The 15,817-nt window shown below is 38.9% G+C and overlaps 1 pseudogene; it reads left to right on the top strand.

The window, feature by feature from the left end:
• The first annotated feature begins 11,325 nt into the window (after positions 1–11,325).
• Positions 11,326–15,609, top strand: LOC142442356 (cold shock domain-containing protein E1 pseudogene; annotated as a pseudogene).
• The last annotated feature ends 208 nt before the right edge of the window (positions 15,610–15,817 follow it).

The raw sequence follows: 15,817 nt of genomic DNA, 5'->3' as shown, positions 1-15,817 counted from the left end.
CCTAAATTGCTTTAACCAAGGCCTGGATACAGGTGTCCAAAATTATCTTCTAGATAATATACACAGCCTCAGATGAGCGTGACAGAGAAAGGCAAAGATACAAAAGGAAAAAATATATGTGTAAATATCAGCATTGTTTCCAGATAGGTTTTTTTTTTCCTTTAAGGGGTCTATGTTATTATTATGCCCTTATTTTTCTTTCCCCTGTGCAACTATTGAGAATCAGAATAAATTGGTTTAATAACTTCTGAGAAATCAGCCAATGTCTAATGTTGTTTGATCACATCCAGTGGCAGAAATGTCAAGTGCATTTCCATTTAGAGTGCTTGCTTAAACGGCCGTGCAAATGGGCAACACCCGAAAACCAGCGTCTAGCGCAAGAGAGTCTCGAAATTTCTCTCCGCACACACTTGCATTAATCCACTCTCTTACTCTTGAAAATAATTCATTTTTCCAGCACATCATTCTTTAAATGAGAGTGATCTATCACCTGGAGATTCACCAGTAAGACACATTAATAAAAGCAGACAGCCAGTCCGGTTTTCTTGGGGGAGGTTGGGACTTATCAGTACAAGATTTGGTACCTTACGCCAAAATCCAGCCCAGATATCTCTGCAACTCAAAATTTCCTTCAAAGGACACTTCACTGTATCATAAATGATCTACCACGACTCTCATTCCACTCTTCATTTTAGAGCTGTTTGTTTCAAAGTATTTCATATGAGAGCATCACATAGGATTTTTCTGGTCTCTTCTGAATGCTGATGAATTCAAATATATGTTATAAATTATAATATAGTTCCAATTCTCGGATTATCTCAGATATACAATGTGACTAATACACACACACACACACACACATACATATTCATACATTTACCTTATATACTCAAGTATAAGCCAACCCGATTATTAGCTGAGGTACCCAATTTTACCACAAAAATTGCATTAAAAATGTGCTGAAAAACTCGGCTTATACTTGAGGGTAAGCTTTAGATGTCTAGAATTCAGACTAATTCCAAATATTTATCAAATGTGAAATATTTCTGAACCATTTGAAGAAAGTCCTAAATAATGGGCTATATAAGAAAAATATCTGACTATTTAAATCGCATAGATTATAGATTTACAGTTTCAGAAACTCTACATAGCAGACCTAGTCAGTCTTATTGGGTAAGACTATTTGAGTCGGGGCTAGCATGACAGTGTTGTTAAGCATATACACTTCTATTAAAGGCGCTTTGGTCGCAGAGCAGGAGAATCCTGAGGACACGGGAGAGGAGGCTTTCTGTTCCTGGAAAGAGTTACCATCTCAGAAACTCACAGGAGCAGTTCTACTCCGCCCTATGGGGTCACTATGAGTCAGACTGGGCATTGGGGAAGCGAGTTTGGTTTTTTCCTTGATGGTGGCACAGTGGTTGACTGCTTGATTGCTAATGGAAATGAGTTTCAAACCCATCAGCCACTATGAGTAAAAATTATGGAGCAGTCTGCTTCTGTAAATATTATTCATTGCCACAACGTCCATCCGGGCACTTGGTGACATCCTAGGTTTACTAGAACTGTCCCCCAGGGTTTCTGAGGCTATAAAGTGTTCTGGGAGTAGACAGCCTCATCTTTCTCCTGAGGAGTGACTGTTGGGTTTAAACTGCAAATCTTGCAGTCAGCAGCCCACTCCCTATCGCAGCATGCCACCAAAGCTCCTTTCTGTACACAGTGCAACCCTGGACACCCTATGCAGCCAGTCTACTCTGCCTAAGGGCTGCTATGAGTTGGAATTGACTCAATGGCAATAGAATTGGCATGAATTCAATTTATATACTAATATTGTGTGATTTAATATATAAACATTGCTAGTATCTTTTAGAATCCAGGTTTTTCATAAAGTGGATTAACTTTCCAGCGTAGTTGCATTTTCACTTTAATGAAAGGAGTTTTCGTATTGTCTGAATCAATTTGACGATCCCAGACTGATTTTAAAGTATATCCAATGGTGAAAATAAGTGCTGCGCTTATAGAGTTTAATCTACAATCTGATAGTGATTCCCCTGACTAAAACATATTCAAACTTAAAAAAATCAAGAAAAATTTAAACAATACTCAAACCATTTCTTAATTTAGATACCATTAAATAATGGACTGCCAAAGAACACAAAATCATGCCTTAGAAGAAGAACAGCCAGAGTTCTTAGAGGCAAGAATGGCGAAATTCCCACTCACATATCCTGGACATGGCTGGAGGAAAGACAAGTCCCTGCAGAAGGACATCATGTTTTGTGAAGCAGAAGCCTAGCAAGAGAGGAAGGTCCTTAAGGAGATGGATTGACACAGTGGCTGCAGCAATGGGCTCATACTTAAGGAAAAAATGTGAGGGTGCCTGAGGACACAGTAGTGTTTCCTTCTGGTGTACTGGGGCTGTCAGTTCAGAATAAAGCGGCAGAAAATGAAAACAAGCCCAGGAGCCCAAATTGGACCCAGGCTGTCCCACGTGAATGTTGAGAAGACCACAGAATCTGTTTGAGTCATTGAACTATAACGACAAAGGACTATATGAGCTGTGGGGAAGACATCATCCATCATTTATGAAGGAAAAAAAACATGAAAAGGACAAAAAAGAAAGAACAGAACAAAGCGGATGCCAGAAGACACTCTGAAACTTGCTTTTAATCATAGAGTAGTTAAAGCAAATGGAAGGCATAATGAGTCATAGTGCTGAATAGAAGCATTTCAAAGAAGACAAAACCAAATATTATCATGAAATTATATATATGCTAGAATTCTAATTCTATAAATAGAAACCCAGAGGGAAGAACCTCCTCAGAATACCGTAAACTGAAAGAATTGAAGAAAAACACTCAAGCCTTTAGTTGCAATATTGGAAGACTCTATGGACAAAATATTGAATGACGCAGGAAGCATAAAGAGAAGATGGAAAAAATATAAAATGTCGCTATACCAAAACAATTAGTTGACATTCCACCATTTCAGAAGGTAGCACATATGTAAGAACTAATGGTGATAGAGAAAGAAGTTCAAGCTACACTGACACATTCGTTAAAAGCACATCCTGGCCCACCAAGCCCTGAGGACAATATTCCTGCTCAGAGCAGGCAATGCACAGAGAGGACCACAGGGCTGGCTCCACTACAAGCATGTACATGGGTACAGATAAGAACTGGAAACATGGGAAATCCAGGACAGATAAACCTCTCAAGAACAATAATGAAAGTAACCATGCCAGAAGGTTAAGTGGAAGGTGCGGGCAAATGGTGGGAACCAGTCACAATGATCTACCTATAATCCCCTCCCAGGGGAATAGACAACAGAAAAGTGGGTGAAGGAAGACATCAGTCAGTGTAAGACATGAAAAAATAATATTAATTTATAAATTATCAAGGGTTCATGAGGGAAGGAACGGGGGAGGGTGGGGGTGGGAATGAGAAGCTGATACCAAGGGCCCAAATAGAAAGAAAATGTTCTAAAAATGATGATGACAACAAATGTATAGATGTGCTTGACACAATGGATATATGTATGGATTTTGATAAGAGTTGTAGTAACCCCTCCCCCCCCAAAATTTTTTTTTAAAGTCTCCAGGAATTGATGGAATACCAATTGGAATGTTTCAACATGCTGAAGAAGCACTGGAAATGCTCATTTATCTGTGCCAGGACATTTAGAAAACAGCTACTTGGCCAACTGACTGGAAGAGATCCATATTTATGCTCATTCTGAAGAAAAGCGAGTCAACATAATACACAAATTATAGAACAATATCATTGATATCTCCCACGAGTAAAATGTTGCTAATGATCATCCAGCAATATTTGTAGCAGTAAATTGACAAGTAGCTACCCGAGAATCAGGCCAGATTCTGAAGAGGATCTGCAATAAAAGATATCATTGCTGATGTTTAATTCTGTTTTATTGTCTAGAGTAAGGCATTCAACGTGTGGATCATACAAAGTTTGAAAAAAAATGAGAAGAATGGGAATTCTAGAACAGTTCACTGTGCTCATGAGGAACTCGTGCATAGATCAAGAGACAGTTGTGGAACAGAACAAGGGAACATTGCATGGTTTAGAATCAAGAAAGATATACATCATCATTGTATCCTTTCACCATACTTGTTCAATGTGTATGCTAATCAACTAATCAGAAGAGCTAGATTATATGATGAAGAATATGACATCCGGATGGAGGAAGGTTTATTAACAGCCAGTGATATGCAGATAAGACAGACCTGCTTGCTGAAATTGAGGGGGACTTGAAGCACTTGCTGATGAAGACCAAGGATTTCAGTCTGCTGTATGGATTACAATTCAATGTAAAGAAGACCAAAATTCTCATAACTGGACGTAATAAGTAAACATCATGATAAACAAAGAAAAGATGGACATCGTTAAGGATTTTCTTATTTGGATCCACAATCAATGCTCAAGAAAGCAGCAGTCAAGAGGTTAAATGAAGAGTTGTATTAGCTAAATCTGCTGCACAAGACTTTTTCAGAGTCTTGAAAAGCACGGATGCTGATTTGAGGAGTGAGGTGCACTTGACCTAGGTGTTCTCATTGTTTCATGTGCATGTGAAAGTTGAACATTGAATAGAGAAGACTGGATGAGAATGGATGCATTTGATAGTGCTGCTGAAGAAATATGAATGTCCCCTGGACGGCTAAAAGGATGAAATGATTTGTCCTGGAAGAAATGTGGTCAGAGTTCTTCTTAGAGGCAAAGATGGTGAGATTTTGTCATGTATTTTAGACATGTTGTCAGGAGAGGTCAGTCCCTAGACATCATGCGGAGGGTCAGAGAAATGCAGGAAGGCTCTCAAGAACATGGATTGACACCATGGTTGTAACAATGGGCTCAGGCATGGGGACAAGTATGAAAATAGCACAGGACAAGGAAGTATTGTGTTCTACTGTGCATAAGGGAGCTATAAGTCAGAAAGGACTTGGTGGCACCTAACAACAATAATTGTTTATGATGTGTTCAGGATATAGTTCTTTTATCGCTGGTCCTTGGTCTACCAGTTACAGTAGTCAAGGGTCCCTTGACTACTGACCTGCTTGGGCAAGCATTCCAGAGTTCCTCTAATGCTGATAAATGCCCAAAGGGCATCCCAGTCTACAAGCGAGTTTCTTTCCTAAAGACACTTGGCTTTATTCATTCTATGGGACAAGAAATCTGAGTTCTGCCTTGTGGTCCCCACTGCAGCCATGACGCCTTCTCCATGGCCTTTGAGTCACTCCTCTTCTTCTCAGAGATCCTGATGAGCACGGACCTTCTGATGCGCATGACATCTATTCCTGCTTCTGATATGACTACCATATGTACTCGAATATAAGCCTACCCGAATATATAAGCCAAGGTACCTAATTATTACCTGGAAAACCAGAAAAATGGATTGACTCGTGTATAAGCCTAGGGTGGAAAATACAGAAACTATTGGTGAGTTTCAATAATCAAAACAAATGAAAATAAAATTACTAAAAATTGAAACATCAGTGGGGTAATGTATTTAAATATTTATTTTAAATAAAAAACATAAATAAAAGGACAAGTCATTTAACATTAGTAAACCAGCACAGAAAGTGGAAAATAGGTTCAACAAAAACAATAAGGTATCAACAATGATACCTTGAGTATTATTTCCTGAGCTCAATCAGCAACCAAGCTAAAATGTAAAGAGTTAAAATCCTTCAAAACTGGATTCCTCATCATCATCCATATCCCAAAGCAGAGTTTCAGCTGGTGTGAGGTCATCATAGATGCTGTCCTCACTGAGATCGCTGTCATCACCATCACTGCTGTCATTTTCATACAAAGCGCAGTGTTCACTGACATCCATAGCATTACTAATACTATATTTCTGGAAGGCACGTTGCACCATGTCTTCTGGAATGTCTTCCCATGCATCTCAAACCCACTTTGCTATTAACTCTATGTCAGGCTTCATGAGATTTCCTCCTTTTGTTACTCGGGCTTGACCAGATGACATCCATTCATCCACATCCTCCACACACTGTCTTTAAAAGGCTTATTCAAAGATACACGTCATAGGACGGCTCTGATTGGTTAGATGTGAGTAAACAAACATTCAAAGCCCTACAGTGTCAGTGGGGCTTTGAATGAACAGCAGAGAAAAGGCAATCACTCTGGAGATAACGGGTGCTCATCCTGTTACTTCCCAGGGCCCCCAGCGAGGTGTTACACTATGAAACAGAGTAGCTGAAGATCAAACTATTTGAAACTTAAGAAGCTGGGGTCCTATGCCATGGAGTTCAGGAAACTGGGTTCCATGCTTTGCTGGTTCTAGGTTCTAGGAAACTGCTGAATTTCAAATGCCCGCAGAGTCACCCAAAGTGAACAAGTTTCAGTGAAGCTTCCAGACTAAGAACAGACAACAAAGAAGGAATCTTTGTTTAGGAGCAGCTATTTTAGAAGAAGTAGCTATTGAAAATCTTATGCATAGCTTTGAAATCTTGTCAGATACTGAAAGGCCTCATGAATAGAAGTGGGGCATTGTTTGAGATCATGCCATATGATGGGTCCTTGGAATCAGAAAACAATCAAACGTCACTGAAAAGGAGCTGTGATTGAATATGTGAATATGAAAATAGGTACATTTCAAGTGGTCACAAGTGAAAGAGAATGCATAAATATCAATATTCTAGGCATTAATGAACTAAAATGGACTAATGGCCATTTTTAATCAGAAAATTGTATGATTTACTATCCAGGAATAACACAATCAAGAGAAATGGCATGGCAGTCATGGTCAAAAAAGGATCTTACAAACGCCATCCTGAAGTACAATGCTGTCTGTGATAGCTCTTCACCTTCAAGGAAACCCAGTCAACGCAGCTATGATTCAAATCTATGCGTCCACTACAAAAGCAACTGACGCTAAAATTGAATAATTCTACCAACTATTTCCATTGGAAATTGATCAAACCTTCCATCAAGATGCATGGATAGTTATCAGTGATTGGAATGAAAAAGTTGGCAACAAAGAGGAAGGAACAGTAATTGAGATATATAGACATGGTGATAGAAACCAAGCTGGAGTTGAAATGATGGAATAGTGTGGGACCAAGGTCATGTTCATAGAAAATATATATTTTAAAACACAAAAGGTGACTATGTACATGAAATTCTCCAGATGGAGTATACAAAAATCAAATTGACTACATCTATGGGAAGAGAAAATAGTTGTTGTTGTTCGTTGACATCTAGTTGGTTCTGACCAAGTGCCACCTGATACACAACAGAATAAAATACTACCCTGTCCTGCGCCACCCTCACAATTGCTGCTGTGCTTGAGTCCATGGACACCACCACGTTATCACTCTCTCTCCTGGACAGTCCTCCTCGTTTGTGCTGCGCCTCTAATTTGCCAATTATGATACCCCTCTCCAGATCCATAATGATGCCTCTATGAAGATATTTGATGATGATGATACCTTTGGTATTTTTATGTAATATTTGCATGGCTTTAAGAAATAGAATATTATGTCTTAGTTATATTGTTTTAAGACCTGATGACCTCAAGTTACATGATACATTATGCCTCACTGTAAAGAACACCATAATTCTCACAGCTGGATCAATAGGACAAATCATGATAAAGGGAGAAAAGTTTGCAGTTGTCAAGGATTTCATCTTTTTTGGATTGGAGGAATCCAGAGTAATAACCTGTGATGTGCAGATGACACAACCTTGCTTGCTGAATGTGAGAAGGGGTTGAAGCCCATGCTGATGCAGATAAAAGCAAACAGCCTTCTCTCTGTATGTGCCATGCTGCAATGCAGAGAAGAAAATATCCTCACCACTGGACCAATAGTAAGCATCATGGCAAATGGACAAAGGATGGGCATTGTCAAGGATTTTTTCTTTCTTAGAACCAAATCAATGCTCATACTAGCAGCAGTCAAGGAATCAAGCAACACATTGGGTAAGTCTGCTGCCCCAGACCTCTTTAGAGTACTTCAAAGGGTTTTACTTTGAGGACTAAGGAGTGCCTGACCCAAACCATGGTCTTTTGAATTATTTCATATGCATGTGATATATGGACATCGAATAAGGAAGAACAAAGGAAAATCAATGCATTTGAATTTATAGTCATGGATAAGAATGTTGAAAGTATCATAGACTGCCAAAAGAATCAATAAATATGTCTATGAAGCAATACAGCCAGACTGCTCCTTCGAGACAAGGATGTCAAAACTTTGTCTCATGTACTTTGGACATGTTTTTAGGAGAAACCAGTCCCTGGAGAAGGAACATCATGCTTGGGAAAGTAGAGGGCCAAAAAACCCAGAAAGGTCCTCAACAAGATGGTGACACAATGGTTGCAACAATGGGCTCAAGCTTAGGAAAAATTGGAGCAACGGTGCACAGAGCGTTGACGGTGCTAACAACTGTCATGAAAATCAAGTTTCATAGTCTCTTCTGACTTCCACTTTAATTTTTTCTTTAGTTTATGTGTTTTTAATGACCTTTTAATTTTTTTAAATAATTTTATTGGGGGCTTGTACAACTCTTATCACAATCCATACATCCATCCATTGTGTCAAGCACACTTGTACATTTGTTTCCCTCATCATTCTTTTGCTTTCTACTTGATCCCTTAGTATCAGCTCCTTTCCCCTCTCTCCCTGCTCCCCACTCCCTTATGAACCCTTGATAATTTATAAATTATGATTATTTTGTCATATCTTACACTTAATGAATGAGTTTCTTGAAGTCATCCCACAACTCATTAAGGTCTTCTGTCATTAATGTTCAATGGGTCAAATCTGCTATCATGTGTTCTCAAATTCAGTGTGATATGCTCCAGGTCATATTTTGACTTTCATTGACTTGTCTTAATTTTCTTCAAGTACAACCTTAAATTACAGATGAGCAATTGATTGTCTCTTCCAGAGCCAACACTTGCCCTCATTTTAGCTGCTGATATTGAGCTTCTACATTGTCACTTTCCACAGATGTGGTCGATTTGATTTCTCTATATTTTATCTTGAGAAGTTCATGATAATAGCCTTTTGAGTTGTTGATGGAATATATTTTTATATTACAAAATTCTATCATTCCATCTTTGTCTATAACACCAAGGAAATATTTTCCAATTGCTATTCCTTCCTTCCACTTTATTTCTTACTTTTATTTTCCAATCCAATGTATCACGAGTGCATGTTGAAAACATTGAGACAATTCAATATTTTCATTACTAGCTGTAGTGGTTGGTGCTTACATTTGATAATAATTATATTGACAAGAATTCCACATACATGGATAGATATCATCTTGTCACAGATATAATTGTAATTCAAGACAAATCTTGAAATTTCCTTTTTCATGTTGAATGTCATAGCTTTTCTCTTGAAATGATCATTCTTTACAAAGCAAACCATGTGATTATCTGATCCCAAATGGCCAATACAAGTCCATTTCAGTTCATTAAGATCTAAGCTATCAGTATTTATGAATCCATTTAATTTAGCCAACTCCCAAATTTCCTAGATTTATACTTTGTGTATCCCACATAAAAAGTATTAATCCATATTTGCAGCTATTTCTCTCACTATTAGACAGTGAATGTTCAAAAAGTGTTACTGCATCCATGTCATTATTGTTTACAGTGCTTTGAGAAGGCCACACTTCCTTGGTCTTATTGAGAGTGCCCTTTGATATGAAGGGCTCATCTTCTGGCACTGTATTTGACAATATTCTGCTATTGTTCATGAAGCTTTCAGTGGCTAACCCCTCAAAAGTGGACAGCCTAGTCCTTCTGAGTAATCTATCTTAGTCTGGAAGCTGTGCCGAAAGCTGTTCCCGTGTGGTGTCCCTGCTAGAGTTTGAAATACCAGTGAGATGACTTCCAGGATCACAGTAGCATGCGGGCTACTGTGACGAATTAACACCGAGGTGGACTCCACCTCATAGCAACCCTTCAATGGGAGTACAAACACCGAGGCGGTACTCTTCACTGCGAGAAATTGTGAATTTTTCCCTAGAGTGATTGGTGGATTATCACCAGCATTTGATTATCAACTAAAAATCCAATAAAGAGTTAAAAAGCTAATAATCAAGCAAGGCGTTTTGGTGTAAGAGATATTCCACAATTCAGAAATCAGAGGCTAAAACATGGATAAATTATTCAGTACATAATGCACCTGCATGGAGCTAACTAATGTGCATAAACATGTTTTACTTTGACCTCCCTTAACAACATTTTATAAAAAATTTTAAAACTTATAGAAACCATAAGATTATATCTGATTATACTTTATATATAGATTCTTGATCACAAATATGTTCTATTAAATTACTTAATCAAATTTAATATATGTAATTTTTTTCCTTCTTTTTTTGAAGACTTTTTACCTCTGTAGATTTATATAATAAAAATTGCCTGTTCTATTTTGTAAAAATAATACATTGATACATACACAATAACTGGATGTTGATTGTACACCTATATATGTGTTTTGTATACATTAATAATATGTACACACTGCAATTATAAATACATATATAGAAATTCATATTGACCTGCAATAATTTATCAAATAACCAAGTAACCAATACAGCTGCATTTCATAATGTATTCTTGATAATAAATGCAGCATTTACAATAGCTATATGCCGAACATTTTTTCAGTTCTTGGAATAATTTATTCTAGCTACATGATAACCAAAGTATTAGATACAATTATTGTCCTCACTAATGTATAAGAAAACTGAAGCATAAAAGGTAGAGGCATTTTTCAATTACATTCTACAAAAAGGTAGATAAATTACAAAGAGCTGGCCTAATAGGGGACTTGTCTCCTAATAGTTGCATAGCACCCCAGGGTATACATGCTCCCCATATAGGCAGACATTTATATTATTTGTAAGCTGAAATAGACATTCTTATATTTTTGTGTGTTTTCTGAATTATTTTATGGACATAAATTCTTATAAATAAGCTATTTGTGTTTTCTAAGAAGTTGGTCAATAGACCAAACCAAACTCACTGCCCATGAGTTTAAATAAAGACATAGATTTAGATAAGTACGTGTGTGTAGATATCTATATATTTGTTTATGAATGCATATATTTGCACTTGTGTGATTTCCAGGAGTACTGAGCTCTTCCTTACCCGAAAACCCATATATTACTTACAGCTGACCATCTGAACAATGATTGGAACTGTGTTGACCCACTTACCTACATATGTGTACTTTTTCTTTTTGTCCTTGTAGTGATCTCAAGTGTGATGACTAACTAGCCATGCAAAATGCCATGTGAGAGTAATCATCTCAGAGAGACCGTTATGTCATATGATGTTTTTAGTGGATCCTCACAATACTTGAGCTCACCGCAATAGCAATAGGAAACAAGCACTTGGAAGTGCTCTCTATTCAAGAGATTTTCGTAGGGGTTTTAGTGACTTATTCCTCCGCAATGGACAGCCTATTCGTTCAGAACATCAGTTCTGACTCTGGAAGCTGCACTGCAACCTGGTCACTTTGTGTGACCCCGCTGGTACTTGAAATGCCAGTGACAGGCCTATCTGCCTCAGATCAGCACATGAGCCACAGCAGTATGACATACCTGCAGACACATGGCTGCAGCAGCGCCATAACAGGGAGCTGTCAGACATTGGGCTGGGTTCAGAGGAGGACGTGGAACAAGGACTATCGTTGCTAATGTCAGATAGATATGGGCTGAAACAAAGAACACCAGAAAGGTGTTTACTTATTTTTCATTGAAAAGGCAAAGACATTGCACTGTATGCATCATGACAAGCTTTGGAGAGTCTTGAGAAGAAACAGAAGTCCTAAACACTTCATTGTGAACCTGGATCAAGTGCAGCTTTTCAAACAGAACAGCAGAATGCTGAATGGTTTAAAATCAGGAGAGGTGTGTGTGTGTCAGGGTTTCACCATATTTATTCAGTCGTTACGCTGAACACAGAATCAGAGAGAAGTTGGGTTAAATGAAGAAGAACGTTGGTTGGAGGAAGTGTATTTAACAACCTGCAATATGTGGATGGCACAGGCTTGCTTGCTGAAAGTGAGGAGGAAGTGAAGCACTGGCTGATGGAGATCAAGGATTGCTGCCTACAGTATGGTTTGCAACTCAATGTAAAGGAAACAACATCCACACAGCCAGACCAGGAGGTAGCATCATGACAAGTGGAGAAAAGGCTGAAGTTTTCAAAGATTTTGCCTTGCTTGGATCCACAATCAATGCCCACGGAAGCAGCAGTCAGGAGATCAAAGGACACATTGCATGAGGTAAGTCTGTCGCACAGACCTCGTTATCATGCTGAAAAGTGGAGCTGAGGAGGCAAAGCTTGATCGACTTCATTTTCTTTGGGGCTGGATGGTGAGAGTGTCTGCGGCAGCAGCAGTCATGTTCTTTTTCTTCTTTTTTATAATCGTTTTATTAGGAGCTCATACAACTCTTATCACAATTCATACATACACCAATTGTGTAAAGCACAATTGTACATTCATTGCCCTCATCATTCTCAAAACATTTGCTCTACACTTAAGCCCTGGGCATCAGGTCCTCATTTTTCCCCTTCCTGCCTGCTCCCCCCTCCCTCATGAACCCTTGATAATTTATAAATTATTATTTTGTGATATCTTGCCTTATCCGACGTCTTCCTTCACCCACTTTTCTGTAGTCTGTTCCCTCAGGGAAGAGGTCACATGTAGATCCTTGTAATCAGTTCCCACTTTCCAAGCCACCCTCCCTCTTCGCTCCCCGTATTGCCACTCACACCATTGGTCCTAAAGGGATCATCCACCCTGGATTCCCTATGTTTCCAGTTCCTATCTGTACCAGTGTACATCCTCTGGTCTAGCCAGACTTGCAAGGGAGAATTTGGATCATGATAGTGAGGGGCGAAAGCTTTTAGGAACTAGAGGAAAGTTGTATTTTTCATTGTTGCCACATCACACCCAGACTGGCTCATCTCCCCCCCTCCCCCCCCCCGATACCCCTCTGCCAGGGGATCTCCAGTGGCTGACAAATGGGCTTTGAGTCTCCATTCTGCATTTCCCCCATCATTCACTATGGTAAATTTTTTTGTTCTGATGATGCCTGATACCTGATCCCTTTGACACCTCGTGATCACACAGGCTGGTGTGCTTCTTCCATGTGGGCTTTGTTGCTTCTGAGCTAGATGGCCCCTTGTTTACCTTCAAGCCTTTAAGACCCCAGGCCCTATATCTTTTGATAGCTGGGTACCATCAGGTTTCTTCACCACATTTGCTTATTCACCCACTTTGTCTTCACGGTTGTGTCAGGAAGGTGAGCATCATAGAACGCCAATTTAATAGAAGAAAGTATTCTTGCATTGAGGGACACTGGGCCTCCACTCAGGTACTCCCTCAATGCAGCCATGTTCCTTCTTAGCTTGATGGAGTGTTTTTCTCTTGCTCTTTTTTAATGTATGAAACGTGTGCTTGAAGAGAGGAAGTAGCAAAAGGACACTATTTGATTATCGCTGTGAGATGAGCTTGAGGAAAATCTCCTCCACAGCAACGGACCCAGTGGGTGGCCCAGTGGTGCTACAGCAGCATTGCAGGCTGGTCCAGACGTCAGGCTAGACTGTTTTGTCCACTGCTCACAGGACTTAAAATAAGAGATGCTAAATTTGAAGAATCATCTGACTGGCAGACTGGGAAACCCATTGTTGTGAAAATAGGGAAGATAAAACCAGAAATCCTTCCCAGAGAATGAATGAATGGAAAGAATTGTTTTAGCTGATATATACATTTTCTTCAAGATGTTGAAGAAAATGTTAGGCTGGAAACCGGAGACAAAAACAACAACAAAAAAATTCTTTGTAGTTGGTAACAAGAAGCATAGTTGTCCTGCAAGTTCTCATAATATTATGTTGGTGAAAAGAAGCAAGGTCAAGGTGTAGTTAATGTCATGAAGGAGGCTTTCCATTGTATTGAAAGAGGTTATGCTATTATTAAAAGAGTTATTCTTTCGATACAGTGAATTCAAGGGGAACCTAGAAACCTTACAGCCTGGAGATGAGGTGGAGTTCACAATCAAGGACAGACATGGTAAAGAAGTTGCAACACATGGCATCCTATTGCCTCAAGGGACGGTCAATTTCAAAGACCTGGGCACTGAACATTTTGAAGGCATTGTAACCAGAGTTATCCCAAAAGTATCCAGTAAAAACCAGCAATGTGTCATTCTGGTTTTGATTTTGTAATTTCTAAAGAGTTTCCCCTTGGAGACAAAGATACAAAATCCAAAGTGACCTTACAGAAGGGTGACCATGTTAGGTTTAATATTCCAACAGACCAAGCTGACAAAATAAAACAACTAACGAATATAGATGTTGATCGAACACATTTCAATTCACTAATGAAGCCAGAGAAATGGGTGTGACTGCTGTCGTGAGAGAGGGTTTGGATTTCATCAAATCTGTGGCTCATGATGGTCATAAATTCTTCCATTTCAGTGAAATTTTGAATGGGAAACAGCTCTTCATTGCCAATGAAGTAGAGTGTACTCTTGTTCCCAATATAGTCTCTGCTCAAAGAAACCATACTTTGGGGATGAAAAAAACATCCCAGGAGCACTGTTTCATTGCAGTCCATGCAAACCATCACTGTCTGACCACTGTAGAAAAAGAAGCCACTTTTTCCAACTCAAAGTCTGAGGATGGCATTATTGCCTAACTGGCGAGTGATGTTCAAGCCAAGGATGTGCCAGGATCTACTTCTCCTCAAAAAGGACATAAGGTTGAATTTAGTATTTTGCAACAACAACAAATGGGTCCCTGTAGTTCAAAGCCATGCGGTACAAAGTTTAGCTATGTACATCTATATATCATAAATAAACACAGCCTGGATGTTTGGGAGGCTTGTTTGTGTTTCAAAGTCAATTGGTGAGAGTATGTATGGAGCAATGATCAATTCAATGATAAAAGCTATGTGAATAAGGACATGTACATATATATGTGTATATATATATATATATTTCTACATATGTGCATAGTAAATTTAGACCCAAAGTGTTTATTTCTCCATACACAGTCAAATGATGATTCCAAAAAAAATTGAGCTTCTTTTCTTGTATGTGATAATATGCACATTTTCAAAGGTTTACTCAGTATTTTTTTTCTTCTCTAGAATACTGTATCCTGATTTTAGTTTTGCTCTATGAGAATATCATTCCAAAATTGTGGTTAAAGTTGGGGAAGCTGCTTCTCCACTGGCTATTCAAGGATTCCAAAAGAAGCAGAGGTTTCTTATACATCATTTCTAGTTAAAATGAAAGTGCTGGAGACAGTCTCTGTGGGAAAAACACCTGCTTGGAAGGCGAAGCAAATAGAAGCACAAGCCCCCACATGCGATGTCACTGCCTCTATTTGTAATGCAAAGTTTCTTAATAAGAGCCAGCTGTCTCTTACCCAGCCAGAGTTCTTCCTCAGAACATGTTTACTAAAAGACCCTCTCAGAATGACAACCAACTAAGCAACTATCCTCAAGCTGTTTCTGAAATGACAGAAAAGAAGGAGTTCAAGGACACATTTTATAGAACTCCTGCTGAGCAACTTCAGGAAACTTTCCATTAAAGTTAAGGCGGTACTCTATAATAAAGGAGAACCTCATTTGTAGGAATTACTTTCAAGAGTATATGCCAAGGTTAAGTAAGGCTTATGACCCTTGCTGTTGTTAGCTACCATCAAGTTGTCCCAACTCATGGTGACCTTACACACAACAGCAAAGCACTGTCATATCCTGCATCACCTTTGCAATTGTGTTTTGGCCCCTGCCTACACC

The sequence above is a fragment of the Tenrec ecaudatus genome, chromosome 3, assembly GCF_050624435.1.
Source record: "Tenrec ecaudatus isolate mTenEca1 chromosome 3, mTenEca1.hap1, whole genome shotgun sequence".
NCBI classification, from domain to species: Eukaryota; Metazoa; Chordata; class Mammalia; order Afrosoricida; family Tenrecidae; genus Tenrec; species Tenrec ecaudatus.
The sequence above is the reverse complement of the archived record's forward strand: the minus strand, read 5'-3'. Positions and strand labels throughout refer to the sequence as shown.